Here is a 15,065-nt window from a genome sequence, read left to right as displayed (position 1 = left end):
CAGTTCTGATCTCAGTGTTTAATTTGTCTATCAGGTAGGATTTAAATTTTTCTTCTCTTTGAGGGAAAAATAGTTGAGAAATACTGCTATAGCCTAAGGAACCAGGTGGATCAAGGAATATGTTTCAGAAAAGGTGAGAAATATCATTACCTAAAATGAGGTGATGTGGGACCTCCAGAATGTGGATGGTGAGTGGATCTCAGGAGTCCTCTAGGGTGTTTTCATTAGGTGCGTCCCTTTAGCTACTGTTTCAGTCACTAGTCCTCCCAGGTAATTTCAGTTCCATGTCTCTCTATTCATGAATGTCACACATTTTTTAATTTGTCTCTTTTTATCATCACATTAATTTCATTGGAGTATGCCTTTCCAACAAGTAAAATTTCCCCCTCTTGTTCATGTCTTCAGTTATTCAGCAGCATCTCTCTAATGTTTTCTTGAAGAAATAATACACTACAAATACACTCACAGTATGAAAGTGTCTTTGGATTATCAGTTGATTACTTACATTATAGAATAATATGTAAATATAGGGAGGCAAACAAGTTTAAAAGCCATAATGTTCAATATATCTAGGTCTAATTCCTTGATTTGGACAAATTATATAACCTAACTGAGCCTCTATTTGCTTTTATCTGAAATGGGCATAATGTTTACTTCATAGTATTGAGAAAACAGTTAAAGAAGATATTACATGTCTACTGCTTAGCAGAAAGCCTAGTGCATAGCAAATTGCCAGTATGTGGTAACTACTGGCAATAGTATTTGTAAATAATATTTAGTAAGGCATTATTTATTCATGTATTTATTTATTTATTTTTACTGATTGTAGTAGGAGAATGGACTGGGTCAAATCAAAGTGATATAAAAAGTTTCCTTTTCAGTCAATGGTTGGCTCAGGAGAGTAGGCCAGGGTTGACTGTTCATATTCTGAACCACCTGTGGTTCTTGCCAAGCACAAGGACAAGATGCCTAAAGTCCACTCAGGAGAAAGGCAACACTGGCCCTTGACTCCCTGATATTCCTCCCTAGAGATGATGCTGTCCACCCCTTTTGGCAAATCAATTAACATCCATTTATCAATATCTTCTTTTAACAAGTTAGAAGGATACCTGCCTTTCTTTCCTCCTAAGACTGTGGAGATAAAATCAATTCATTCATTTATGTCTATTCCGTACAAGGCAGTATTAGGTATGGGTCCTATCCACACAGAGGTTACATTTGATCCACTGACCACGGGCTCTTTCTTATTTATTTAAAACCCTTTGCTTAGTGCTTAACACATGGTAAGCACTCAAAACCTAACAACTGCTTATTTGTTATGTTATTCTCCAAAACATATCAACTTAAAATGTAATGCTGACTGATGACCTTAGGAAAGTGGGAGCCCATAGTTGCCTGGGTTTCTGACATGGATGGTCTGTATGAACTGTCTGGGTAAAGGATTCAGTTGTCTATTGATTTTAGATAATAAAGTGTTTAGAGAATATTTACTGTTTGTAATAGATCAGGTAAAGTTGAAAACTAGAGGACTTTTGAAAGTAACTTTTTTCTATTTTAAAAATCTCTTATCTAAAAATAATGTGATTTAGTTAGGATTTCTTCTTTGAGTTACTAAAGCTATAGATAGGTGTTGAGAGAGAGCGGATATGTAATTCTTTCTGAATTCTACATTTTTGACACTTTCCCAAGTTATTAAAATACATGTGAGATAGTATCATTAAGGAGGTATGAAAAATAATCCATAGCTGTGTTTATTATACATTTATGAATTCATCTGTCTGTAAAGCAAATGGCCATGGAATAAAGCAGTCACTTTTATATTGACCATACTAGTTTAAAATCTCTGCAACCACCACTAACAGTGACTTTATTTGCTAGAAAGGCACATATTCTAGACTACATTTTGGCCTAGAGAATTGCTATTAATTCCAATATGTCACAGGATAATCTTACAAAATGTTCATGGCTAAGCATTACATTTTGTCTTCTCTGACACTGTAACAGATTCCTTAAAGAATTCCTTCTTGCTTAGATGTGGCTGGTACAAATCCTCCCAGCATTTGGCTTGAAATTGTTGCTGGTCCCAACTATTTGACTTTAAACTCTTACCGCTTTTAGTCACCATCTCAAAAATGTAACCAAATATGCATATTTACCTCTCCTGAAATTTTCCTTCAAATCAACCTAATTGACCTCTTCTCATATCCCCTGTAGAATTAATTTTATTATATTTCAACTTTATTTTTAACTGCAAGAATGGAATTGTCTGACTATTAAGTTGAAGGCACAACAGTCATGAAATGCTAGGCTCATGCTCTCCCAGCAATAAATCTTTCTTATGGCCTTTTGCATACTCCAGCTTTCATTAAGAGCCTAACTAGTCATCCTCTATTTTTACAGGAAAACATTAATTTTTGGTTTCTTGGCTTTCGCATGATTGTGTTCAAGTGTTTCTTTTATTTTGGAATTTCTGGTTCATTTTTTTTTCTCTCTCTACCTTATTTCCTTTATTCTAAGGAAGAGTAGGGTTAGAGATGACTTGCACTGAAGAAGAAAAATATACAGCCCCAAAGTGAAATTCCGTGGGATCCGAAATAGGTTTCTTTAGACATTGGGATGACACTCTGTCTAGATTTATCCATCCCTTTTGGTTTCTTGGATATGGTAAGGAATTCTCGCATCTCTGCTACTGTCCTTTGAGATTCAGTAGCATAAATAGAGATGCTCAGTAAGTGTCTCTTAAGTTGATGTAATAGTAAATGCTTTTTAAAGTGTTTATTTTATTCCCACGTCTTATATCATTTAACACACCATGCAATGTGCATTCTGCCTGGTGGACGCCAGTGCATTCTGCTTAGGACTTCCTATAGGCATGGTGTTAATTGAGCCAAAGAGCAATTATTATTTTCTCCTATGAAACAACTTTACTGTAGCACATAAGTACAAATATAAAGGGACATTCTGTTTAGTTAAAAATCACATAATAAAATAAAAGTGCACTTCACATTTTGAAAAGTCACATATAGAGCTAGGGCTAAAGAAATACACTAGAAATAATAAAGAAATAATCTAGGTGTAGTTAAATATCTCGCTAACATTTAGCAATCCTCAGTCACTGTAATCTAAACTCAGTATTGTATCAGCAGTTAAGAACATATTTACTAACCCATCATGGTTTAGTAAATATTTTATATTTTTATGATGTATACAGTGTAGTTATAAATAATCTACCACAGTCACACATACAAGTCATACAATCACTAATGTTAATCAAGTCTCCCTATTTTGAGTATGAGTAACGAAGTGCCCTGGCTTTGATGTGAAGCAGACGTGAACTTGATTCCTGGCTCTAATAGTTAGAGTGTGGACCTCAGAGAAGGTAGTCATCGTTCCCAGCTTCAGTTTCTGCATTTGTGAAATAGAGATAATACCTTCTTCATAGATCTATTGAAAGCATTTAATGTGTTGATTATATGTATACAAATTGATCTGTTAACAAGATGAGATAATTTATATGTGTGTGTGTACATGAGCATGTGCATGTATCTAATGCAGGATTAATAAATGTTGTCCTTCTCTTATTCTTTATTATTTAATCTGACTGTGAGGACAGTAGGCAGTGCTATTATTTGTGTCTTCCTTCTAGAGGTTAGATAGGATTGTATAATATAAGGATAAGGGGAGGGAGGCCACAGGTAGATCCTGAATAATCTCTGTGAGCCTAGGAGGACTGCGGCTAGCTAGGGACGAAAGAAGAAAAAGCATGTTTTCGTCTATGTCTAGAAGATCAAACGTCATGAAAAGTTAAGTTTTTATTTGAGAACACAAATGACATGATATGACAGGAGTGTTTACTTTGATTAAATCCTACCTGGTGAGAGGGGAGAAAGAAAAATTACTCCACAAACACTGGTTAAAATATCCACTATGTAAGAAAGCCATGAGATGGAGATAAAATGATTCATAAGACATAATCCCAGCATGCAACGAGTTTCCAATATAATCAGGAAGCATCTATGTGCATGAGAAACTACCTGGCCTGGCTGTGATTAATTCTGAAGGAAATTTAACTTTGGGTGGTGAATATACAATGCAATATACATATGACAAATTATTGAATTGTACACTTGAAACCTATATAATTTTATTAACCAATGTCACCCCAATAAGTTTAATAATTAAAAGAAGACAGTATTCCATGGGTGTACAGAAGAGGAAGTAGTTCTGAGAGGACCGAGGACATTTTCAAGAAGGTGGGGATATTTTAAGCTAGGTCTTGGAGGAGATATAGGATGTTCACAGAGAAGGAGGGGTGTAAGTTAGGAATGGGGAATGGTGAGAACAACACTTGATATTCTGTGATATACTGCTGTGGCATAGTGACCTCAGCAGTGGGGAGTTGGGGCGTCTTTGTGGGGATCCTTGAGGTTAGAAGAAAGAGAACTGATGGATTTTGGAGAGGGAGGGCGGGAATGGTTAGAATGGTTAGCTTTGGAGAGAAGGAAGGACATACGTTTCTCTGAGAGGGGAGTCTGGGTGAAACTTGGGTATGTCTAGAGAGGAAGAGGCCGTGAGTTTTGTTTTAAAAGCCGCTCTACTGAGGTATGACTGACATACAAAATGCTGTTTCTATTTAACGTATACAACTGGATGAGCATTTAGAGATGAGCATAAACCCATGAAACCTCCATCACAATCTATGCCACAAACATATCCATTGCCTGCAAAAGTTTCCTCCCACTCTCCAGCATAAGTTCCAAGAGAAAATGCCTAGTCACTTTTATGCTCTTGGTGCACTGAGAGGCAATGTTGCTGACTGACTGAATGAAGTTGGCTATAGTAGTAGTTAAGAAACACAAATGTTCAAAGAGTTATTTATGGGGATCCGTAAACATAAAACGAATGAAGGCATGGCTTCTGACCTCAAAGTATTTGCAAGTTAATTGAAGAAACATATTTAAGGACATCATACATGTTTTCAAAGCAGAGAAAGTAAAATGAACGGTTCATACAATAAGAATGTTCAAAGGGAAAAGCATGTTTATGAACTGCTTGAGAAAGAAGTTTGTGGCTACATTTTGTATAATACACTCTAGTGCATCCTCATTTTGAGGAGGGGTATGTGTTCACTTCTTAATGTTAAAAAATATTGCCTACCCATGTCACAGTAGTTATACTTTTAGTTGTATTCAGGTTCCTGACAATGTCTAGTGCACAGGCAGATTTGGGCAGTTTTAATAATTTAATGCATTGTCTGTCCTCTCCCCATGCCTCACCCCTTCATTCCTGGGTTCTTCAGGTCACGGTTTGAGACCTACCACACTACAGTGTTCCCCATAAGCAAATGAGGTGATTAGAGAGGATTTCACTGAGAAGACAACACTAGATCATAGCCCTGAAAAAGAAAGCTCTTGAATCAACGAAAAAGCATAGTTTGGAGTAGAAGAGAGAGACTGGAATATGTACAAATGTGTTCAGAGGAAAAGCTGGTCAGTGGGATGGAAGAGAAGGTCCTTTGAGCAGTCCTTTGAGAGGTGGGGCTGGAAGAATAGGTTGGGGTTAGACTCTGCATCTTAATGCTTTGCTAGAGGATCGGACGCTCACTCCATGGACAGCAAGGAGCCATGGAACAGGGATGGAACATTCCTCTTGCTCTGCTGGAAACTGTGATGTCTGCTCTAGGCTCTTTGATAGACGCAACTAAACACAACCTTAGCAAGTCTCACAATGTTGAGCAAAGTGAGCCTTGAGAGCCATCTGTTTCCTGTGGGATGAGAGAGGAGCATAGATGATCCAATTTTATTAAGTAGACTTCTGACTGCTCTTAGACTTATTGTCTCTTTCTGGGCTCTCAGGCAAGTGAGTAAAATGATTATTTTCATGGATTTTTTTATTTGCTAAAGAGTGTTGTGTCCGGCACAACACATTGCCGAAGACATTCTCATTGCTGTGAACTAATCTGGTTCCTGAGGAAAACAAGGGCTGGGTTCTAGAAGAGCTTTTGGGTTTAATGCCAGGATTTCTAACCCTACAAGTAAGAAGAGACAGTTATGGGAGCTCAAGTTACCAAAAATGACTTTAAGCGAACACTCACATATGTGAGGGTAACGGAGCCCAAGTCTTCAAAGAGAAATATTTTGAAAATTCTCCCTGGTTTCTGGCAAGGGCAGGAAATCCTGATTTTTCAGTTCTTTATGAAAATAAGAAAAGGCTAACAATTTAAAACCTGGGTATTAATCAACTACTTAATAATGTCAACAAATGAATTGGGTTCTACTGTAATTCACTGTGGGGAGATTAAAGGAGACCTAAGAGCTGCAAATAAGCCATTAGGAACAGTTTAGTGACTGAACACATGAGCTGTGATTAATAATGAATCAGAAGTAAAGCCGTGAATGACAATAAACAGAAAAGACTCATTCGATTAAGAATTTTATCAGAAAAGTATAATTTGGATGTTGATTCAATGTTTTCACTGGTAACAATAGGGAAAATAAATGCTCTTTTATGCATTTTAGTTGATTCAATTCAAATTGATACTGCATGAGACAACATTCAAATCAATACAGCCTAGGAGATGTAAAAGTACAGGCTTGTGTGGTCTTCCAAACAACTGACATTTATATATTCTATTTTTCTTAAGATCTTTGTAAGCAAAATGGAAAAAAAATCCTAATATTTTGGCTTTTCAGGAGGGAGACTTTTCAGCCCTGCTTATTATATTTGGGTCAACATACTGACATCTTGATTTGTGACAAAAGCATTTTCCCACTCATATTTTAGGCTCCTATTTTCTTTATTACACAGAGAATAATTTATTGCACAGAGGAACAGAAGCTAAATTGAATTGATTTTGTAAGCTGCCATAAGTACAGCTCCCAAAAACAAATGCAAATAGAATGAACAGTTCTTACCATATGTCTCCCGTAGGCCACTCACGTTTTCCTTCATTCCAGGGTGATTTTAAAAACCTGTTCTGTTAATGCATGCATGCAACTTCTGCAATCTTAAAGATTTAAAACTTATGAGTTTTCACAGTCCTGAATATTCTAATACACACAGCTTTCGCACCTGGATGCTGAACACAGACACTGAAATAGATTCTACGAACAAAGGAATTTGAAAGTGCCCATGAATTTCACATTGCATTCCGAAGCTGTCCTGTGTCAGCTCTTCACATACATGCCGAACTCGGCATGTCTGAATTTTAAGAAAACAAGCCATACTTTTTATTTCAGTAAGTTTGACCCTTTGTTGTCTAGTTCTACTCCTTAGAGATACAAATGTGCCTTGTGCTTACTGAATGAATACTAATGTCTTAATTAAACCTTGATATAGGGAAGCATACTACAGCCCTCACTTAAAATATGCACAAAAATAGAAGGGGGAAGAAAGAGCAGCATGTTGTGGGCCTGTCAAAGAAGGGAGAGAGTCTCACCGTCAATGGTGCATTGAAAAGACTTCCTCAGACCGCTTTTCCACTAAAGGCTCTAAAATGAAAATTGCTCTCATTTCCCCTTCATTAACATGAGTTTAATATATTTTTTTTAATTTTTTAATTTTTTTAGAGGTGAAGGGACAATAGGAACAGAGTGTTTTTAAGTCTATAAAAGGATCATTGACAGATTTGTGGCAATTTGAAAGACTCGCTTCACAGTTCATCTATTCCCAACCCCCTCTCCGCTGTGGGTTAGGTTAGGTGGGAAGGACTGTAAATTTTCATACTAAATTCTCTCATGGTAAAATTGAGACTTCTTCTCCTTCAGAGTTTATGCTACTATTTCATAATTTCCAGCTCTGAATGGAGGTGTTGTTAACATAGATTGATCAGGCTCTTATCTTGATTTTAGCATTCCTCATATCAATTTTCTGGAAGGACATTCTAATAGGAAAAAAAAAATTGATTTAGTGTCTCTGCAGAAAAAGAAAAAAAAAAGCAGCAAAGAAAGAAGAAGGAAGAGGGGGAAGAGTTTGCTTATTTAATAGATCGTCCTTGTTTGTTGTTCTAATAGTTCCATATGGCTCTGTACTGTGTGGGAAGATATGACAGTGCCTTCTTGGGGAAAAATAGATTTCAGCAGCTCGAGCAAATGACCAAAGACCCTCTGTGATGGTGGAGTTAATGTGAGCAATTAATAATGTTTAAAACAAACGTTTGCCCAGTTTTTGATCTAATCAGGAATAAAAGCGCACAATAAATACCTTAGAAAAGAAGTTAATTAGTTTTAATTCTAAGATAGCATGTAAAAGTTCTAAACTAATGTGAGAGCTGGCACAAACGCCGGTGATTACTAGAGGAAAAAGATGTTAAGGTTGTGGAAACTGAGTCTCAGAGGGTGACGTGTTCAAGGTCACCTAGAGTCAATAGAAAAGCTGGAGGAGATTCTTGGGGTTTCTAAGTTCTGACATGCTGTTTTTCTACCGCAAATCATAGTTTTAGAGATTCACATGGTGAAAAAGAATGACATAAGGGAACATTGTCATTTTGGGGTTAGCTTTCTCTTGTGACAGATGATTTAAAGAAAAATCTTACCTTCCTGTTTCTACATGTTTGAAATGCTGTTCATATTTTTAAATCTCATTTTCTTTTTAAAAATTCATTAATGATTTTTGAAAGACAAATTTGCTACATCAATTTCTAAAGGTTAAGAGTTTGTGTCAGTTCTCTTTTATTCTAAATTGTTTTAGTCATCCCTTAGTGTAATAAGATTGCGATGTGGTTATGCTGACATTAAAGTTTCTTTTTCTTAAAGCGAAACTAATGATTTGACCTTGACATAGAATAAGAGCACAGACTCTAGGATCGGTTAGACCGTGTTCTGACCCCATCCTACCACTTCCCGGCGGTGCAGTCATGGGAGAGTTCCTTAAACTTGTCTGCATTCCAGTTCTCTCCTCTGCAAATTGGGAATAATAATAAGTCCTTCTCAATGGGGTGTTTGGGTGAAAATCAAATGAGCTGATACATGCACAGCATATATATAGTGACTAGTACATAATAAGTACTCAATATGCTTGGCAGCTATTATTATTAGAAAAAATGAAAAATAATTGTACGTAGTTACTATTCATATGAGTAATGGAAACTCAACTTCACAACACAGGATGAGAATATGAATTTTCATCATTAAATCTGAACAGACATTTTTACTCAAAATCCTTTGCCCAAATAATGTAACCTGGCAATGACTGCCTTTTAGATATTGGGGAACTGTATTAATATGAACAAGTCTGGCAGTCTAAAAATTGTTTATTGAAGAAAATATAACCCAGATGTACATGCTCTCACTCTCAAGCATGAATCAATGATATATGTCCTCTTCCCTCCCTCTCTGCCCCCAAAACTGTTCAGGACAATTGTGCTTTATGGATTATACACATTGATATGTATTCAAGACTCATTTAGAATTCTGAAATGTGATGTGCAAAGTGAGCATTTTGATAGAGATACATTCCCAAAGAATTTTTTTTGGCCCCAGTAGCAAATTATAAATCTCTACCACAGACAGTCGCATTTAAAGGTCCAATATAGACCTTACATGAAAATCAACAAATCACTCAACATGACCTCCAATACATTTGCAATATACCACGCAGTCTAAAACCCATTCACGTCATTGGGGGTTTTCACCAACGCTAGGCCCTTGACTTATCTGTGACTGGAAGACCCTCTTCATAAAGTTATGCTTTTTCAGATACTTTCAGGGATACAAGCAATTCCAGTCTTGCCCTATATAACAACATTTTTGGGGGGCTTGGTGAGTGGAGTTTGCCCCCTCATCCTGTTAGTAAATGTTTATTAATTGTAATGATGAATAATAAAGAGGTTCTGTCCTCTCTCACCTGAGCAGAACTAAAGAGCAGGATTTTCCTGAAGCTCTGCGGGACCCCAGCCTCTGTGACCTCTGCTGCTAACAGGCTCTCCACAGGCAATGGACAGGAGACACCCACTATGCAAATTAGAGCCCTGATGTTCATTATAGGCTGCAAAACCCAACTGGTCCTGAATATGAGCCAAGGGAGGTATTTCTATGCTCCGTGCCTGGTTAGGTGTGAACCCTGATTAGTCTGATTATGGCAACAAACTTTAAATAAAGTGTGTCGGTTTTATAGGTTCAACGTTAGGGAAAGAAGGGGAAGAGGACATTTTTATATATAAATAAAATTTGTTACTCTTCGTGTCAACTTGGCTGTGACAAAAAAATGTTATTTTCTCATATCGATTACAGACCACTGACAACTAGATGGAACAGCAACAAACTGGTACATTAGCCAGTGAGGAAATAAAATGCTGAAGATGTAACTGGAGAAATTCTGGAGGTATGAAAATTGTCTACAAATATTAGTGAATTTTTTCCATGGTTGTTTTGATAGAAAGTTAATTGTAATGTGGATGATACAGAAGGGTTGGGTAAATATTTTTCGATATTTTGCATTACACACACATGCATGCACTGCACCAGATTCATCTTAAACATAAAAATGAGGTTAGATTCTTGGGAGTGGCCTGGAAGCATGCTGAGCATCATACCACCAGTGTTGCTCACTTCAGCAGCATAAGAGCCAGTTTCTTGTCCCTAGACTCTATGTTGCTAGATGAAAAGAACTATCTTGTTCTTACTGTTCCCCCAATGAAACATGGTCTATAACAGGTGCCTGTGATGGTTAATTTTAAGGTGTCATCTCTGCTTGGGTTTTTTCCTTCCTTCCCAGAGATATCCAGGGAATGTCTGCTTTTCATGTATTTGAGTTTCTTTTTTTCCCCAAGGGACAATTAGATGTGCTACCAGTATTTGAGATAATTTGGGAAACATCTAGTCTACACAGCCAAAAATATCTGAATAATGCTCTGTGCTCATTTAAAGCCATTAGTGTGTGTGTGTGTGTGTGTGTGTGTGTGTGTATGTGTGTGTGTGTGTGTTTTGAGGACTCTTTTTCTAATGTGTGCATCCTGCAAAAGATTTTGAAACTATGTCTTTGCAAAATGCACCATCCATGGATTCTTCCACCTCCAGGCAGCTGGATTCCTGGTCAGTGCCCAGATATGTGGTCAAACATTATTCAGCATGTTTTTGTGAGGGTGTTTTTGGATGAGATTAACTTGTAAATTGGTAAACTTCTAGTAAAGCAGATTACCCTCCACTTACAGGTGGTTCTCAGCCAATCAGCTGAAGACCTGAATGGAACGAAAGACTGACCTCCACCAGGCAAGAGGAAATTCTGCTAGCAGACAGCCTTTAGGATTGAATCAGAATACTAGCTCTTCCCTGGGTGGCCAGCCTTATGGCTTTCTTCTGGAGAAAAGTCCTGCCACCAGCCACGGCATATTCATGATGGCTCCTGTGGCTAGGCCCTCAGACCACTCACAACAATTTTCATGGCCTTTAGTCAGCCCCTATGCGCTGGCCAAGCCTTCCTGCTCTTCTCAGGTCCTCCATTTCTATCTCGAGATGTTTGATCTTACCACTTGGCAAAGGTTTCAAGTGGAACTCATCACTTTCCCCATTTCCTATTCCTCTTCTCTTTTCCGCATTTTGATGAACTCTCTACCTACTCTACCCACTCATTTGCCCAAGCCAGATCATCCGTGGGTATATCATCCGTGCCTTTTCTTTCATCTTCAATTCCAACAACCATCCAGTTACGCATTTGACAAATGTTAGTTGAGTGGCTACTATGTACTTGGCATTGTTCTAGAGCTTGGGATATAAGGGTGAACAAACAAAACAAAACAAAACAAAACAAAACAAAAATGGTCCTGTGTTCAAGGATCTTATATTCTAGCAGGGGAGAAATACTGTAAACGATAAACATAAAAATAATTAAATTTACAGAGGATATTAGGTCGATAAATGACAGGGAAATAGGGTGACAAGAATCTAGATGTGTGTGTGGAGGTAGGGTGCAGTTTTAAACACAGTGGTCAGGGTAGGCTTCAGTGAGAAAGTAGCATCAGGGCCAAGATTTGAGGAGATTAAGAGAGAACCACACAGATATCTGGGTGCAAAACTTCAGGCTGAGAGAACAGCTGATGAAAAGGTCCAAGGCAAGAATGCCCCTGGCACATTCAAGGTTGGCAAAGAGGCCAGGTGGCTCCAGCAGAGCCATGCTCCTTCATTCATAAAACTTAGATGAAGCCCAGTTTGTTCATCTCACTGCTACCCCAGTCCAGGCCCTGCCCTTTCTCACCTGCATCAATACGCTGGTTTTCTAGGTAGTTTTCTTGTGTCCAATCTTGTCCCACCTCCATCTATTTCCTACACTACGGCTAGAATGAGCTTTCAAAAACGCAGATGTCTCCTGCTTAGAACTTAGGCTCCCCACTGTCCACAGACTAAGCTGTGCAGTCCTGAGCAGGGCTTCGGAGCCCTCTCCCACGTGGCTCCAGCCCACTGCTCCAGCACCCCTCGCCGTATCTCCCCTGTTCTCTACACTTGGCCTCATGACCCTACATTAGATTCGCTGAACATGCCATGTTCTCTCTGGCCCACAAGCCTTGGTGGGTGCTGCTTCCTCTTCCTGAAACACCTCCCCCAAACCTCCTTTGCCACTTGTTACAACCTTCCTCAGGCTAAGAAGCATGGCCTGGACAGCTCAATCTCAGCTCCCTTCTCTTCTTATAAATTGCTTTCTGCAGAAAGTTTCTCCTAACCTTCCTCTCTCTGGTTCAATAACCCTCCACTGTGCTTCCACGAAGGCTGCGGCGTTATCTACCACAGCAAAGTCATATGTATCTCCACAGTCTTTTTGTTTCTTGGTCTCCCCACTAGGTTTTAAGCACAGGTAGGGACGATGCTTATTTTAAATCCCAGCACCTCACACCTGGCTCGACACATAAGAGGTGCTACATAAATGTCTGTTGAATGAATAAATACATGAATAATCCCCACATGGAAAGCTGAAGGTTATACAGGTGGATAAGATAGAGAAAAAATAAATGTAGAAACTGAATATAACCCCTTCTAGAAAGGAATTTCTTACAGAAGCAGAGTCTGTGACCATAAGGCAGCCATCTAAAGCAACGGAATAATGATTTGTACCGCTTCTGTCACCATGGGTTAGGATGCAAATGGATTACCCTGATCCCTCTTTAAAGCCACTACAATGAGCCTCATCTCAAGCACAGACTATTCCGGCACCTGATCTCTTCTGTACTTTTTAGTCCACACAGTGTGAGACCATCGCCAAACAATCTCTTTGGTTTCACAGACAAGAAGAAAGTAATCCACTTCTCACACATGACAACAAAAGAAAATCTAAAATGGCATAAAACTGCAATGGTAATATAGAGGCAGGAAAGAGCTGAATCAAAAGGAAATACAGCCAAATGCAATCAGCAACTAACAGTAGGAAAAAGGCAGCTGTCGTCTTCGTTCCTTTCATAAACTTCTTAAAGCAAATTATGTCTTCTAGACTGTAAGTCAGTTTTCTTTCTGAGTATTGCTTCTTAATGCTTCTGCCATTTGTGGGAAGTAAAGCCTTCTCTGCATCCCCTAAGCTAGAAGATGCCTGTGGATCCCACTTAGGTGTTTTATTCATTAGAGTCCACCCTCTCTTAGCAGAGCATCTTCCCCAAACACCTCTCAGTCTGACAGTCTTCTTCTTTTGGAGTATCAGATCATCAATTAAAACGCATTCTGCATTGATTAATGTTTCAGCAGCTCTGGGTGCTCTGAGCCTGGAGGGAAAAGGGCCTAGACTCAGAGACATAAAACTATAATTCAGCGCAGAGTGTACCCGGGGCCTGAGGGGGCTGGAGGACAGGCGCCAAGTGTGGGCTGTGCCTGGAACGGGAGAACAGGAACACTGGTGTTAGGTGTGGGCTGCTTGGAACGTCCCAGGAGTGGCTTGCCTCATGTTACAGACTGCGAATCCAGCTGTCTGGAGGTGGAAGAATCCATGGATGCTGCACATTGCAGACACACAGTTTCGAAAATCATTTATAGGATGCACGGGTTAGGAAAGATATCCTCAAAAAAAAAAAAAGTAAATAAAACAAATAAAACCCCCTCTAATGGCTCGAAATGAACACAGAGCATTCAGATATTAATCTGAATGACAAATGCCCAACAACTGGGGGGTGGTTATTATTACAATTTATTACTGGTTATCCCTTTTCCTACCCGCTGAGCCTCTTTTCTGTGCTTGAGACCGAGGGGACTTTGTGCCAAAGGACCAACCTTTACTCCATACCTTGTGTTTCAGGCACTCCGTTAGAGCTTGATGTGCTGTTCTCATTTCGTTTTCTAAACAGTCCTTTCAGAGACTGTTTGTGTACTCGTTTTGTAGAAGAAATACACAAAGGCTCTGGAAATGTTAAATGTGTCCAAGGGCACTATGGTGGGGAGTGAAGATACAGTCACAGGTGCTGGACTCCACAGTAGGTCCAGAGCCTCAATCACTATGGCCCAAAGTGGCTCGTTCTCTTGCAACGCAATCCTCGTACCTTCTTCTTCTCTTGTGGCGTGTCCCCAAAGACACTCAGGCTGTAAGCTCCACAAGGACAGGAATTATTATGTTTTTCTTCATCGTTAATTATATCCATAGTGCCTCCCACTGTGCTTGGCACATGCTTGGTGCTCGACAAATAATTACGGAGAAGTGAACAGACCCACGGCCTGGTGAAGTCTTCTGCCTCCAGCACCACCTTCGATCCATGGGGAGTGCATCTTCCCTGAGGAGGGCTGAGCATGAGCCCAAACATTCTGGGCAGAAGTCTTTGCCTGAGGAACTCAAGGACTCCTGAGTTCGGACGAGACTTGCGTCAACCCAAATAACAAAGGAACTGTGAGATCCTGGGTGGAGTTACATCCTAAAGATACATCTGAGAGCATCTTAGTGTTTAATTCCCAGTTTGGATGAAAATGAAAATAGATAAAATCTCAGAACTCTAGACATTCCCAGAATGGTGGCGACTATCATTAATACGTTTAACAACCCATAATAAGTTTAACCCATTAATAAGTTTAACAACCCATTCAAGTTTTGCAATATTCTGATTTTGAGCTACAAAGAGCACAAAATAGTGTGTGGTACACACACACACACACACACACACACACACT

Source organism: Pteropus medius, unplaced genomic scaffold (genome assembly GCF_902729225.1).
Source record: "Pteropus medius unplaced genomic scaffold, Ma_sr-lr_union100, whole genome shotgun sequence".
Taxonomy (NCBI): Eukaryota; Metazoa; Chordata; class Mammalia; order Chiroptera; family Pteropodidae; genus Pteropus; species Pteropus medius.
The sequence above is the reverse complement of the archived record's forward strand: the minus strand, read 5'-3'. Positions refer to the sequence as shown.